This window comes from Falco cherrug (assembly GCF_023634085.1).
Source record: "Falco cherrug isolate bFalChe1 chromosome W unlocalized genomic scaffold, bFalChe1.pri SUPER_W_unloc_1, whole genome shotgun sequence".
In the NCBI taxonomy this organism is placed as follows: Eukaryota; Metazoa; Chordata; class Aves; order Falconiformes; family Falconidae; genus Falco; species Falco cherrug.
In genome coordinates, this window is record NW_026599288.1 from 7,866,968 (window position 1) to 7,882,323 (window position 15,356).

A 15,356-nucleotide genomic window follows, 5' to 3' on the forward strand; every position below is an offset into this window, starting at 1 on the left:
TTCCGACATTACTTGGACACAACATACACAACATGAAAGTGAGCTTTGATTCAGGAAGCTAAGTTGCTTTAAAACTTTCTGCTTTATACCTGCAAACAGGCCTGCTGTGGAAGCAAGTTGGTGCCTCTGCCAACAGTTCCTATTTCTATAGAAGGCATCGTGCAGCTGATGTACAGGTCTTCATTAGTGAAACCAGTTCTCTCCATCAAAGCGATGCAATTAGAGCTGCCCACATTCTGTGCAGCATCCTTTAGAACAGGAAGAAGAAACAAACAAAAAAAAAAAAAAAAAAAACACACACACAACACCAAACCCTCAACTAAGTGTTTGATTAAGAATTACTGAATTGAAGAAAAGCTGAGTTGGTGTAAAACAAACCTACCTGCCCACAGGCAATGTTGATAGCTGTCACAATGTTTGCTGCATGTGCATTGTAGCCGCCTATGCTACCAGCCATTGCGGAACCCACCAAATTTTTGTTTATGTTGACTTCAATTATATCTTCTGTAGTTGTCTTCAATACCTAGGCAGTGATACACTTTTACTACACCATTCCTTAGGCAGGAGTATAAATACTAAATATGCAAGGAAGTAAGCCCCCACCCCTTATTTGCTTCCATATGGAATTTGGCTCAATCATTGTCAGATATCTACTTTTAATTTTTGTTCAAAAGGAGGTCTTTCAAATGCAGACTGCATCATCCAAGTAACAATGGAAGAGTCAGCGTAAAGGGTTTGGACTTGCACATACCTTTAGGAAGAATTCATCAGCTACCTTCTCCATTTCAAATTCTCACTTATCTTCAGTATGAAACAAACAAAACCAACTTGGCAGAAATATCCCATTAATTCCCACCTGACATAATAGTGACATTTCTCCTAAGTTGCTCCAGACAGTAAACCCTCCCAATTTTGTTTTGCATAAGAATACAGAGGTAAACTGAAGAGTTTAAACAAAACACTATGCTACACTGCTAAATAAACATGGTGCACAGTAATATCAAATTAAGTGACATATTTATACTATATTGACTGTATTTTGATACCTTCAGGATTTACACTGAATTTAGTATAAAAAACAATCAAAGAGAACAAACAAGATAGTGCTGTGAACAAAGTTTAAGCTATTCCAGTGTAGTAGGAATAGTGACTGATGACAGAGATTTGCACAAAGTCTACAATACTTAGAAAAATATAAAGTTTAATATATTAGAATTCAATGTACATAGTAGGAGGGGGGGGGAAACACACCAAATTTACTTAAACACAGAGGATTGGCTCCTATCCTGAAATCTTGGGGTTATAATAGATATTGCTACCAAATCAGCAGTAAAAATGCAATCAATTTGAAGAGTAGGAAACTACTAGGAAGCAAACTCAAAACACATATTTATGCCAATGTATAAAATCAGCCTGCACACACACACTGAATACTGTGTCCAACTCTGTACTCAATTTTAGAAATTTTAGATTTGAAAAAGATCCAGAGATAAGGATGCTCATGCTAGGATAGTCCTTTTACTCATTCCTCAGAGAAACTATTGCTTTTCAGTCTGAAAATTAGACTAGTTGGGAAGGTGGAAGAGCTTTGTTAGAGATATAAAATCTTTAGTGGTAGAAAAAGATAAAAGTCTTAAGTATTTTTTTCCAGTACAGACTAGGGCATCATCAAATGATATCAACAACAACAGGTAGTTCTTCACACAAGGTGTAACTACACTGTAGAATTCTGCTTGGTGTATTGGCACTAAATGTTTATGTAGTTTCATAGAAGGGACTGGACAAATTACTGGGGGCAATAAATAAATAAATCCATCAATACTAAAGAGCCAATTCACACAATCTTGAACACGTTGGTGGAAGTTTATTCTATGGTGTAGTAAACTCCTTTCTAGATATTGTTGGTCATGGCCGGTGCTGGCAATCAGGTAACAAGCAATGGATTTAGTCTGACACACATAGCCAATCTTCTGAGCTCAGGTGGAAAAGAATCTAAGATAGCCCTTATGATGTGGAACAAGTTTCCCAGAGGCTAGGACTGGCACTGGTTATGAAGGTTACCCTTCATCATGCAAGGAGCTAAAGCAGCTTTGGAATTAAGTGAAGCACCTGATTATCTCTTTTCATTGTAGTAGGGGGACGTATAAACTTTGAAGAGAATGTCAGGTTCATGCAAGAGACAACTAGTGAAATGATCAAAATGACCACACACAGTGTCAGGCAAAATTGTGTGTAAAAAAAAAACCCAAAACACAAACAACCAACCAACACAGCCACCAACAAAACCATATATATTTTAAAAAAAACCAAACAAACTATGGCACCATTTTTTTTAAAGGTAAAAAAGTTAAAATTATAATGCCTTCAACTAGATTTCCATCATTAGATATATAGCACATTATCTTAGAAGAGACAGTGAAAGGAAAAAAAAAACAACCCTACTGTAAAAGATTCTCAGGAAAACATGACTTCTCACAGTAGTAGTCTAAAAATACATGTAGGGGTCATTCTTACAAGGAACACAACTTACATCAGATATTTACAGTATCGGTTTTGTAAAATGCCCACATTTTTATAAACAAATTAAATAAAGCAGACACATCTTTAACAACCTTAGCTAGAACTACTGCTTCACAGACAACAGACTTCCCTCTTCCTTCTATCCAATTTATAGCAGCAGCTTTTTTGTCTGTACAATAATTACCACTAATAGCTATAACCTGGAGATCAGGAAACTTCATTCAACCTTGCCAGTGCTTTTTCAGTACCCTGTTAAAAGAGAAACAGATATAGGGCTAGTATATCATTATGGTTGTAAAATAAGCTACTCAAGGACAGTGGAACAGCAAGATTAGATTAAGTCTAATCAGATCATCAGTTACAGCTGAAGAAAAGAACATTATTTCAGGAAGAAACCTGAAACAGGAGAGAGAAAAAATTAAATAATAATCTATCATTATCCCTTTTCTAACCACTTTGGGGATTATAGTTGGAATAGCTGGCTCTTCACAGTACATATGGACTCTGGATACATTCTAGGTGAACGGGCTTATGCTTACCATACTGAGGATACATGAACCAAGGCAGACGCTACAGGCACGAAATTAATTCACTTTGGACACAGCAGAAAGAGCTTTGCTACACTAAGTAGTCAGACAAAAGGTCTGTTATATTTAGTACCTTTAAATGTATATAGAATAGGCAATCAGTATTAAGCTATCTCAAATAGCATAAGGCACCCCCAGTCTACGGGTGATGTCTTAGGTTCTTCCACATGTTTGCATAAAAAAAAAAAACCAACAAACAACCCAAAACCAAACCAATCAAGCAAACAAAACTAGAGAACACCCTCTTGCTGCCACTCACCAGATTTCTAATCCTTTATTTACAAGTGGTGATAAACACAGTAATAGATTAATTACTGCTGGATAAAAATCTTTGGCCCAAAGCAACAGAGCAAACAGCTTAACTTCCATATTATCAAGAATACTTTATTTAAAAAAAAATTTAAAAAGTTAACACACAGTTACTTTAACCTTTTTTCTTTCATTGTTCTCAACCTATTCTTGTTTACACTTGACAAGTTCAAACACTTATTATTTCATAGTACTGCAAACAGCACTATGTCTTGTCTTTCTGTCTTCACATGCCAGGTAGTCACAGATTGGTAGGATACAATTTATTTTTAAATACACATTTATTAGAGAGACTTAAGGGGACTGGACCTTACTTTTGAAGTCATATTCATTCCCATTGCATCCCCTGTTCCGGACTGAAAACGGATATAAAGGTTACGACCAGCCAAACTGATGCTAAGTTTTTGTAGGCGGGCAAACCTGCAAGAAAATTTAAATTACTTACAGTCTTCAAGAAAAAACAGATTAAATTAGTTTTAAGTGGCAAAATGACAGTAAATCATTGCAGATGGCACTGTTAACTACACTGTGCTATCTGTAACTCAGCACAGGAATGAACAGTCACAGCTACCATGCATGTAGTTCTCTCAAGTAAATACTTTAAAACGTTCATTTTAAAAGCATTCACTGCCTTTTTACATTTTCTATCCCTGGACTTCATGAAATAAAATATCCCGAAGTGCTAACAAATTTAACTCCTTTGTATTCCCTAGAACATCTGACTATCAGGTATATATTAAAAGTGAGGCCTTTGGAAATTCTTGTCAGTTTTACAGAAAAGCAAAACCCACACTATCTTCAGCAACAGTGCAAACTCCACAAGTCAAAGATTTATTCATACAGACTAAGAATCAAACAAAACCTAGGAAACACTGCATTTAAACAGCAGCAGTTGATTCTCACCAAAAATATACATATGTCCTTGGGTGACGCTTGTAAAATTGGTAAGACACATAACTGATAAAGGAATATCTTTCCAAATCTTCCTAAAGAAAGCAGGTATTCATAAGTCTTAGAAGAAAGTCTAGGGCTTACAATAAACTTATTAATATTGGTTTACATTTTTTAAACATTTCAGTTCTAGCATTATTTTATACTGCATTCTCTGGAACCTCACAAATTAATTCAAAGTTTGGAGTCTAGCCTTTCAGATGATATTACTGATGTTAATAATTACTTTTTGCATAATAACTACTAAAAATCCAAATAAGCTTTTATATTTATTTTTAAATGCTTAGACAAAATTACACATTAAGTATTACACAATGCAAATGTATCTGTTGCTATGATCTAGTTGTTTACCACTTATCATCGGAAAATGTTTATTACTAACTAGCCTTGGTATATAGCTAGAATGACTTTTGTCATACTACATGGGATAGCTCAAATGAGTATGCAATTTCCTGTACTGCATTATGCAGAAATACAATTAGGAGCTTTCTACCACCCATAGATATATCAGGAAATAAGGCTGGAATAGCCCTTGTACTAACCTACTTGTGCTGTCAAAAAGCTTCCTTCATTATTTTAAAGCCTTTGGGACTTTCAAGCCAAACTTTCACTTCTGCAGCCTGGCAAGCGGTGGGCAGCCTTACAGCAGGTCCTCGAGTCATCCCATCTGCCAGAATGCAGCTATTTGCTCCTCCATCAAGCTAAAAATCAAAGCAGAAGGGAAACAAAATTTACTTTCAGTAATCTTACCTTTAATTCTGTCCTGGTTTTGGCTGAGATAGTTAGCTTTCTTCCTAGTAGATGGTACAGTGCTGTGTTTTTTTGATTCAGTAGACATTAATAACATTAATGGCTCAGAATAACATTGATATACTGATTTTTAGTTGTTGCTAAAAAGTGCATACTTTAAGTCAAGGACTTTTCAGTTTCTCATGCTCTGCCAGTGAGCAGGTACACAAGAAGCTGGGAGGGAGCCGAGCCAGGGCAGCTGACCCTAACTAGCCAAAGGGATATTCCATACCACAGAACATCATGCTGAGTATATAAACTAGGGGGGGGGGGGGGGGGGGGGGGGGGAGGCTGGCCAGGAGCCACTGATCACTGCTGAGTGACTGACTGGGCATCAGTCAGCAGGTGGTGAGCAACTTGTCTATCTTGCAGTTTTATTCCTCTCTCTTTTTGTTGTCCCCCTTTTCATTACAATTATTATATTTTATCTCAGTTATTAAACTATTCTTATCTCAACCCACAGGTTTTACCTTTCCCATCCCACCAGTGGTGGGGTGAGGGTGGTGAGCAAGCAGCTATGTGGTACTTAGTTGCCAGCTGGGGTTAAACCACAATTTTTTAGGAAGTCAAAAAAAAACCCAACAAGACCCAAACCACACTGTATCACCCTACATATGTTTTATAATATAGAATTTTTTTCAAGCTAGTCAAACGATACTTACATGTATTACCCTACATCCTCTGTTTGTGCTTGCTACAAGACATCCTTCTGTTGTTGCCATTGGGACATGAAACTCTGTTATCCAAAAATAGCAGCCCTGCTATGCCTACAGGAATAGGCATATATCCAATCACGTTTTCACAGCAAGCTCCCATAACCTTACAAAAATAATAGAAAGGGTATCATTAAGGTTACATGTACAGAGATACAGTACAGCATGTTACATACTACACACGCAACTACAACAAAGTATCTTAGCGAAAAAAACAAAACCCCTACCCATAAAGCACCCAATCACCACCCCAAAAAGTTAGTTACAGCTATCAACAGCTAATACTGTTGAAGTCTAGTATTTGGCAGACCTATTGAATCTTATTAAGTTTTAAATACTATTAAATAAAATTTAATATTGTTCCATTTTAACTTGAGCTCAAGGTACTATTTTCATTCAGCTGAACTCAGGCTCAGTATGAGTAGAATTCTGCATGTAGGAGATAAGGCAACTGCATACCTTGGGAGGAAATGGTTTTTTTGGGTAAGCTACAAAATTTACCTACCTCCCTAGGTTTAAAAACCATCAGAATCAATAAAAGGTAGTGCCTTATGTTTGCCTCCCCCCCCCCCCCCAGTTTTGACCAAGCTCATTGTTAATTCACTTTGAGCAGATATTTCAGAATTTGGAAGATGGTTTTGCAGTGAGTTTTGCTTGTATGTCTTTTACTTACCAAAAGAATAATTGTAATTCCTATAAGGAAGATATTGCAAAGATGAAGGTTCAGGGAGTTTCTTAGATAACATCTGTCTGCAAATGGACACACCTCGCTCCCGAGTTTCCATCATGGTTTCCAGTTTGTATGCAGGAATATGCTTCACATTAACCAAGCTGATGACCTCAGCATCAGTAAGGAATTTTGCTCCCTTCTGGAAATGTAAAGGGTGAGGACAGGACAGAAAGCATAGATTCTCTTGGTGAAAATCCTTTTGAACGTTTCCAAATGAAAAAGGGTAACAACTTTGACAATATCAGAGAACATCTAAAGGAACCAACTGCCAATGTCAAGTTTTATAGTAGGACAGGATATGATTATATACCCCTGTTACTCAGACACCAACTTATATGCATACATGATGAAGCTTCAGTTACCTGGTATATCAGGAATGATGAAGCTGCTCCCCCCCAATCTTGGGGATAGAGGGAGACTCATAATAAGAGATTATTTCTTTACAACTTCAAAAACATACACCCATCCGTTTTTCTCATCTGTACTGAGGAAAAAAACCTGCAACAGGAACTGTCTGGAGCAGAAGTGACTTATGAAAGGCTGTTTTTTGTCGTCCGCCCCACTATCCCCCCCCATGTTATTAAAGCCATATAATTCTCTGAAGAATGACATTACAGTCAATAAGATCATTTAAAAGTTGGAAAATGAACTGTAAGAATTTTTAAATCAGATGTTGCAGTAGAGGTTAAAAAAAAAAAAAGTTATTTTTCCATACCTCTGCATTTCCAAGTATGTAAACACATTCCACAATAGAATGTGGTTCTTTAGGTAACTCAACTTTTTTTTTTTTTTAATCAAAAAATGAAGAAGCTTCTGCAGGGTTGCAACTGCCAACTACAAATGTAACCTTGGTTGATGACTCTGCTAGTACAGGTTTTATGACTTCAACTACATAAAGATTATTAAAATGAACTTTGATTTACAAAAACCTTAAATTTTGATTGCAAATACAACATGATAACACAGATTTCACTATTTGTTCCAAATATTCAGGAATAGTTTCAGACTTTAAAATGCCAAAAATTACCATTTCCATCTTTGGGAACTAAAGCTTCTTCTACGGTGTCAGATATCTGATTTTTTTTCAGAAGTCCAGACTGCTTCCTGCGACAGTTCTCAGGGATCTTTTTCTGGACCATCACTGGAAATGTTATAAGATTCTTCAGCGAGTGTAGATTCAGTCTCTGCTTGCTCAAAGAAAATATATTTTGCAGCAAGGAGAAGGGCTAATCCAAGAGTGATTACTTGTTCAATATCCATACTGGACATTCTAAAAATGACAAATCAAGAAGTAAATACATGGTATATACGATTTGTTTGTTTATAACAACATTCTGACATCCCTTTGCTTTAGAAAGGGTAATAGCTTGATCATCATTTATACAATTACTGAAATTCCTGTCAAAAGATGTTTCTAGCAGGACATTCAAGTATGCTAGATTAGGGTAGGAGAGAAATTATTCTTTGTATTAAGAATTTTTAGATTTCATTAACTATTTCCTAAATATTAGTTAAAAAGCAGTCCCAGTAAGATAAATGACTAGAAAATATTCACTATTTAATAGGTGTTAAATCAGTTTGTAGCTATCTCCCAATGATAAAGTAGAAAGTTTCAATTATCTTCTACCAATAATGATGACTATGATGCAAGTTGAACTGGGTGGGGGGAACCTAAGAGACAGTTCTGAGTTTTCAGGAGTAACATGGAACCACAGCTGCCACTAACTTCAGTTGAGTTGAAGGAAAAGCAATACCGACATGGCTTTTGCACTTATATGTGAATGGTCAGAAGCTCTGCATAATTATTCTAGTGCAGTCAGAAAATTTATTTTCCAGTGTGCTCTGAAAGGCATCAGTGCTAGTGGGAAAAGATAGAGTTGTGATGCATACAGGACAGTTGGCTCCTGATCATGTTCTTATTCAAGGAGATTATGCCATTTGTTCAATACTGAAATATTTCTTATGAAATGACATCCCTGGTTCAACGAAATCCTACAGTGGTCAGATCCACAAGTTTGCAAACATTGTACCCTAGGACCACAGCTTGACAGTACTGGAGAATAGACCTTAATCAAGGAAATACACTTCTGTGAAGTCGCCTACCAAGAAAGGTAGAACTGCCATAATGAAACATTAGGTTCAATTCTCTTTGGTGCATTCTCATCCAGTCCCACTGCATTTTCTACAGTACTGTTCTGAGCAGCTGGTTCCACTATCCAGCAACCGTGGACATGAACAAGAACCAAACCCAGCAACTGTATTAAAAACACAAAACAAATATTAATTTTCCAACTGTAACTAGGTATCTAATCTACCAAAATTAAACTTTTTGAGGTTCATTTGTTTGTTTTGTTTCCCATGCCTCAGAAGTCTAAAGCTAAAGGCTGATTTTTCCATGCCTCTCATCAACACCATTTTTGGCTTATCATAATACTCATAGCTTTGAACCTGTCCCACCACATCCTTCCTCTTGGCTCAAGTAATAAGCAGAGGAAGCTGAGGGCACTGTAGGGATAAGAGGGAAAGAATTAGTACACCTGAAAGCCACGAGTGTTTTGCACAGAAATGGCATACACAGGAAGACTTTAGGTATAGATACAGGGGACATTATTAAAAATTACCATGGTAAACTAGACTAATGGGATGCAGAACACAAGTCTATAGAAAACAAAAGCTTTATTCATTGCACCAGGACATCTTACTGATTGCATAACTACAAGTGAAAAAAAAGCCACAAGCCATAATCATTTTGACCCCCCTCTGTGTTACAGAATCTGGTTTATTTTCTTCTTCCAGAACACGAGCAAAATGGCTAAGCTGCCATACAGGATGTCCTTCACGACTATCTCTTGAAAGCTTCAAAAATAACAAAATTAAAAGATAGGTACTATTTAGTACATATTAGAAGAACCAACAAGTGAGTTTCAACACTATTTTTATTTGATCATTAAGAAATTACCAACAAAAGAGTTGGCCTACAGCCTACTGTTTAGCCTACGTTAGGCTTTAACTAGTGAAAAACCCTGGACAGCCATTAATTTAAATTAGAATTTGTTTACTCTGCTTTAGATCAGAACTCATACTATTGAGTGTGACTCATTTACAGTGGCATTAACAAGTTACTGCCCGTCAGCTGAGCCACCATAACACTTTCTGCGCATTCCCTCTGTTCACCTCAAAAGCAAAAGGAGGACAAATATGCTAGCATATATACCTCAGTGAAGAAATGCGTAGCCTACAAGAAGCACAGGTTCTGAATACTAAACTTGATATTGTCTTGAAGTTGGTCTTACCTCTAATACCAAGGACACACAAGCTGGAAAGAAGGTCATAAAGACAAAGTAGTTGGCAAGAACAGACATACAGCCAAAGCAGCACATAATTTCAAGTTGTCATACACCTACATAAAAAAAAAGTTTTTAACATTTGAATGTATATCAGGCTTTCTATATACTTGAAGTGTTACAGAAGTAAGAAATAAACCATTAAACTGATGCTGCAGACTATAGAGGGAACTGTCTAGATTAGCGAAAAACAAGCATGTTAAGCCCTAGTCATTTTGTATTAGCTGATTCCAAGCACAATATGTATTTCTGGTATGGTATACAGAAATTTTTTAAAGCATAAATCTAAATATAAAAATAATTACAGTTTACTAAGATTTTAAAGCTTCAAATTGAAAGCTTGAAACTCCTCCCTTATCTAAGCAAAGAACAATTACCCAACATTATGTATTGAAATCCCTTGTGAAAAATGGCCAATTAAGTGTTCAGGGAATAAAAGAGTATATATCACACCTACTCTTTCACAAGTCTGGCATCTGGGAAATGTCAATATGCCATGTCACATATGCATTACAGAACCCCCTTAATAAAGATGAAAGAGCTAACAGTATAAATCATTCAAAAAACCCCAAACAACCACATGCTACATCAAAGTGAGGGGGTGTGTGCATGTGTCCCGATGTAAACAGGAAAATATCTTATTAACATGCATTTCCCTCCACCCCCAAAGGGTCCAAAGAATTTAAAAAGCAAATGCTTTGAAAGATGCCTTTAAGGTAGAGCAATAGGTTTTTTTTTTTAACAAACAAAAATCCAAAACACACACACAAAACCAGACACACAAACAAAAACCTCCACTTTCATACTCTACTATGGGACTGCAATTTATTTTACAAAGAAGTTAGTTATTTGCACATGAAAATCCTTTGCTTATTACATTTAACTGTTCTCCTTTTAAGGAAAGACAACTGCTACTGCACACAGAACTGAAGATCAAAAAATTGGGGAGAGGGAACACAGTAAGATTGGTTATTTTTAATTGAACTAGAACAACTTTACTTCACCTGGAGTCATTTCTAGAAACACTAATTTTTGCAAGAATATGAAATAGGTGTGCATGTACTTAATGTCACTCATTTTTAAGAATGCCCAAGAGAAAATTTTAGCAGCTGCTTTAAGTTGTTAACAGGAATGATACAAGGTCTCACCTGACATAGTACCAACAGCAATCACAAGACATTCCACAAGTGCATCCAATGTAAACATAGGACCCAAAATTGCCATTCCACATGAAATATTTTCCCTTGCTTCATCCTAAAAATAAAAGTTTCTATACATTAGCATGAAGACAAAAATCAAAGTAAAGGAGTGTACATAATACTACTCAATTTACTAATCATGTTATGGTGATAAGGCCTTATAAAACAGACACTGAAAGTGAACTATTATGAAAGAATACATTATTTTCTTGTTTCATTTCCCATAAACTATTATACTTTGACAGTATCTATTTACACAAGATTATTTAATTTTGAAAGTCTCTATCTTTGGCTCATCAGTATTCTAAGCTCTTACAACATTGATGGGCACAAACTCTAAAGTACATTCAGAAAAACAGAACTACACTTTAAGACATAAAATAAAAGCTACTTATGTCATGGCATCTCAAAAGTTCTTGCAACCACATATCTGTATCCTAACTTTTATTATTTTTTTTTAAAATATTTAATTCTCTAGATTCAGCTGTCAGAAAAGAGGACATAAAAGACACTAAAACTTTCCCCTGGGGAGAAAAGGAATTCCTCCAGAAGCCAGGCATGGTAAACTCTAGAGGTCTGCTGCTGTTTTGGTGGTGGTGGTTTGGAGGGAGAGAAGCTGTGGTGAAAACCTACTTGTGAAATACTTTCTTGAAAATGAATAAAGATTTCTGTACTCATAATTATTATAGTGTGTTGTATATTATTAAATAATATCACATATATAATATACTCATATACAATGTTATGGTATATTACATTGTATTTTTGTCACAATTATTATGCTCAATTACCATGTAAAGTATTTTGTAGGTATAAAAATATTTTTAGTGAAATTAATTTATTTCGGAACTTAGAATATTAAGAAATGACCATTCCACTGTACAATGAGCAAGACTTGTCAATCCTTCATGTTGCGCTGTGTTAATTATATTAGAGCATGAATATGTATCTACACATATGCCATGTTTGTTCTGCTAAGATTTTTGTTTAGAAAAATATACTTTTTTTCCTGTATCAGCATTATAACATTAAACGTCTATTTATATACTGCTCCTGAGCCCTACAAATTAACCGTTTTCTATCAACAAATGGAAGACTTCAGTCTAGGAACTCTAGCCTCTTTAATAGAGCTATAAGCATTGCTGTTTAAAGTTTTGAACCTATAAAGTACTGATATATACAATTATCTTAGTTCACATGATTATGCACACTAATTTTACAGTGTTATTCATTTGAACACTGATCTGAATAAAAGACAATACAGAATATAGAATATGGATTAAATCTGATCCTTTTCATATATTGCCAATACAGTATTCACCTGTGTGTGTCTCCACCTGGATTATTCATCTTTGAATATTACATCTAAAAGCTCCATTGCAAAACCCAACCAAACAAAAAGCCAAACAAAAACCCCCTAACCTGTGCGTTGGAACGGAGCGCAAATTTGATCTTTCAAGAGCAAGCTCATTAGCCAATCAGAAGCAGGAAGAATGGTAAACCTTCACTGAAAAAGGGGCATGTGTTAAGAGTAAAATTCAAGGTTTATTCTACAGGAAAAAAATTCAAGCAAGAAATCCAGAATAACAACTCATTACTTACTTTAAACCTGTCAATTCTTTATCAGAGAAGTGAATTACCACTGTACTAAAAACAAAACTTGAGAAGATTGTGAAGAGGCCAGCAATACCTTTAAAATAAAATATTGGAAAGTTCTTTTTTTATATATACACTGGGAAAGAAAAGGGAGGAAAAAAGGAAGAAAGAAACATTATGCCTTTAGATCAATTCTGAAGCAAACAAATGGCAATTCTCATCTCTCAGAGTGCATAAACAGCAGTCAAGATACAAACTGATGAGGATGCTGCTTTTATACAGATATTTAAATCTAAAATTTGTACTGCATTCAAAGTAAGACTGAGAAACATAAGCCACAAATCTCACTTTTAAGCTGGTTTTCAGTTTTGCTGAAAGAGCTCTATATTTTTAGTTTCACACAATAAACAATTATTTCAATAATCATATTTCCAATGTTATATAAACCTGCACAACCTCTCTTAGAAAGAATTGCACTTTGATCTATGCAGAACATTTATTCTGCTATCTAGCAAAAAATTAAAATAACCTTGTTCTGTACATAAGTATTAAAGTTTTATATTACCAATGTATATTTAAAAAAACAATTAAAATGCATACAGAAAATGAAGAAAAGAAAAAAAACAGACACAGTACCTAAAATGTATTTTGACCCAAGCTGCCTTAGGTTCTGAAACTGGAAATATATATAAAGGATTGCTATACAGCGCATGATTGTCAGGATGATGATGTCACTGCTCAGAACATCCTATTAGAAATACAAAGTTATTTAGTTAGCTTTTACATTAATTAGTAACTTGCTGTTAAGTTTCAGTAACAAAAAAAAATCCATTGTGAAGCCACACTAAAAATGAAGCTTTAGAATAAAATAAGTATCACTGCTAGTTTGTCTTAAAAAGATTAAAATATTGCAAACAATATGAATATCAAATGTCTGCTCATCAGATACCATGCCACTGAAAGTTAGGCTTAACAAAACCTTCTGTAGGTGCACCACTGCTTGCATCCAGCTTTAATATCCAGTATGGGAAAAGAAGGCAATAAAGAAGTTTCTGTATAGCTACTTTTCTAATATATCACAACCTGATCTTATTCTACAGAAAACCCCACATCTGCAGATTAACAGTAAAGTACTGTAACATGAATTTAAACCCTTACTTCAAGTTTGGGACACTCATAATTCCAGCCACATATCTTATCAATCCCAGTGAACATCTTCATGGACATCATACAGACTGTGAGAGTCACTGTTCCCACAATGACTTCCCATGGATGAGATGCTACAAAAAGGCCATGCATTTGAAAGAGTCTAGACAACATTTTCAAGACTTTTTCTATGCTTAGCAAACCTGCAACAAAAGAATATTTCATATAAGCAAGTACAAGATTTGGGGAAAAAGGACAGAGCTACATAAATTTCTGCAAGTCATCTCTCGGAGGAAAAAAAAAAAAGAACACAAAACAAACACAACCCAAAAAACCCCAAAACCATCCAAACAAACCAAAAAATAGTTAAGTAACAGATGAGTAAGGAAACTCATCTTCAACTTTCCATGTAAAACATATTCATTTCTAATCTTCTGAAATACAATACAATCTGCTCCTGCCTTCTTAATCCTTTTTTTAAATACACATCTCCCTCGTTTCTTCAAAAAGTCTTGTTAGTAAGACTCCGCCACTTTCACGACATCTCTTAGTACCACTTTGACTCCAACTTCTTGTTTTTACCACCTCTCTATGTAAACACTCACTAAATTCTGTTACTTCTTTCTACTCACTCTTCCTATCAAAAATATTAACTTTCTTAACTATATGTTACCAACAAACCATTGTTGGTAATACTCAACTTCAACATCAGGAATCGCAATGTTATCTTCCTCTAACTGTGTGTTCTCTACTTTCTGCTCAATATTCTTCAGTGATTCAAGTTATCACATATAAACCAGTTCTTTTTTCCATCTGAAACACATGAATCCTTCTCACGTACAGTAATCTGTGACAGTTCTCTTGTACTGATAACTAATTCCCAGGTTACTGATGCATTTCATCATTCCCTTTGATTTAAACCAGGGGTCCTCAAACTTTTTAAACAGGGGGCCGGCACAGATGAAGTGGCAGGCAGTCATCTGCAGCTGCTTGATTTCCCCCCCCAACCCCCAGTGGTGGGGGAACGGGGGGGTTCTGTAAATACTGGGGACCGGATTGAGGACCCTGGGGGGCCGTATCCAGCCCGGGGGCCGTATCCAGCCCGCAGGCCGTAGTTTGAGGACCCCTGATTTAAACAGATAAAATTCAATAGAAATTCTCACACCTCTCGCATATCTGAGAACATGGATATTCTGTACAAAAACTGCATCCTAGTCTATTTACTTCATGTTGTACCTTTAGGCGAGTTCTTCAAGGATGTTTACTCATGAAACAAACAAAATGCCATAAACCACTCTCTTAAATACATTAGTACTGGGACTTTGCTTTTCTCATTGCACAAAATCAACAACTTATATACATAACATTCATCACAGAGTCTTATAAATACATCCCAGAGTTCAAAAGATGCTTAAATAGTAGTCTGACTTATAGAGACATTCTATATGTTGTGGTTTAACCCCAGCCAGCAA

At 35.7% G+C, this 15,356-nt stretch overlaps 1 pseudogene across 1 annotated transcript; it reads right to left on the reverse strand.

The window, feature by feature from the left end:
• Nucleotides 1-6: 6 nt before the first annotated feature.
• LOC129734907 (3-hydroxy-3-methylglutaryl-coenzyme A reductase-like) lies at nt 7-14,972 on the reverse strand (annotated as a pseudogene). The gene is made up of 16 exons (XR_008730439.1): nt 13,897-14,972; nt 13,375-13,486; nt 12,745-12,832; nt 12,565-12,649; nt 11,092-11,197; nt 9,893-9,999; nt 9,339-9,455; nt 8,703-8,854; nt 7,627-7,869; nt 7,315-7,487; nt 6,545-6,738; nt 5,819-5,976; nt 4,910-5,068; nt 3,731-3,836; nt 383-2,769; nt 7-248 (listed from the first exon to the last, which is right to left on the reverse strand). The product of XR_008730439.1 is annotated as a 3-hydroxy-3-methylglutaryl-coenzyme A reductase-like (transcript).
• Between the last annotated feature and the right edge of the window lie 384 nt (nt 14,973-15,356).